General features: G+C 46.3%; 1 protein-coding gene across 2 annotated transcripts in view; it reads left to right on the forward strand.

The window, feature by feature from the left end:
- Window positions 1–1,405, forward strand: part of LOC126408604 (protein inscuteable homolog) — a 72,703-nt gene that overhangs the window by 44,862 nt on the left and 26,436 nt on the right. The window lies entirely within an intron of this gene.

Here is a 1,405-nt window from a genome sequence, read left to right on the forward strand (position 1 = left end):
CTCTGTGTGACACTCTGTGTGGTTCTGTGTAACGCTCTGTGTGACACTCTGTGTGATCCTGTGTGACGCTCTGTGTGACACTCTGTGTGACACTCTGTGTGATCCTGTGTAACACTCTGTGTGACACTCTGTGTGATCCTGTGTGACACTCTGTGTGACGCTCTGTGTGACGCTCTGTGTAACACTCTGTGTGACACCCTGTGTGATCCTGTGTGACGCTCTGTGTGTCGCCCTGTGTGACGCCCGGTGTGACACTCTGTATGCTGCTCTGTGTAACACTCTGTGTGACACCCTGTGTGATCCTGTGTGACGCTCTGTGTGCTGCTCTGTGTAACGCTCTGTGTGACACTCTGTGTAACGCTCTGTGTGACGCCCTGTGTGACGCCCGGTGTGACACCTGTAGTGTAAGATTTGATCTTTAATCAGATAAAAGTGTTAAACTGCATAAGTTGATTAAGGGTGAAGTTCATATAACCATGTTTTATGTTACAAGTTTCTATAAAACTGGTTGTTATGCATCTATGTGTGATAAAACACTGTAATACAAGTTCATGCATTCATAACACAATGTTCTGTATTCACATTGAAGAGCATACATATACCACACCATGTATTGTTCAATAATAACACACACACACACTCTGATGTCTGTATTGCATGACACACACTCCAGGAGTTCACATTGCATTAAAGCACAGGGGACTGTATAGAGAAAGTCCCCAAGTTTTATATATTTTTAAAAAATAAAGTGAAACCAAACTCAAATCTAATGGTGGGAGAATTTGGGGATCTCCAGGCCTAGATCATGTTTGGGCAAGGGCCCAAGGGACCTGCTACCAATAGATTTGGACTAGATGGGAAAAGGCTAAAAAGAAAAGAATCTGCCACCAATAGGTTTGGGTTTAGGTGGGCAGGATTAAAGGAAAAGGGTGGAGATTCTGTCGAATCTTCACCAGCATAAAAGGGAGAACGCTGAAACTGAAACTTTAGTCTTGCTCCGGAGCCTGACTCAATGAGTTGTATGTGTTGTTGCTTGTGAACACATTAAACTCGATTGCACCTGATTCTACTTGACTCCAGTGATTCTCTAAGTGTTTGCCAACTGAACCTAAGGTACTGAATCAACATCAGAGGACGATCTGCAGGAGAAGTAGGAGACGAGGTCGGGTGCCATCTGGCCCACTTCCAGGCACTGATTTTCGCTTCTACACACCCTGTGTGACGCTCTGTGTGACGCTCTGTGTGACGCCCTGTGTGACACTCTGTGTGACGCCCTGTGTGACACCCTGTGTGACACTCTGTGTGACGCTCTGTGTGACGCTCTGTGTGACACTCTGTGTGACGCTCTGTGTGACACCCTGTGTGACACTCTGTGTGACGCTCTGTGTGACACTCTGTGTGACGC

This window comes from Epinephelus moara, chromosome 20 (assembly GCF_006386435.1).
Source record: "Epinephelus moara isolate mb chromosome 20, YSFRI_EMoa_1.0, whole genome shotgun sequence".
Classification (NCBI taxonomy): Eukaryota; Metazoa; Chordata; class Actinopteri; order Perciformes; family Serranidae; genus Epinephelus; species Epinephelus moara.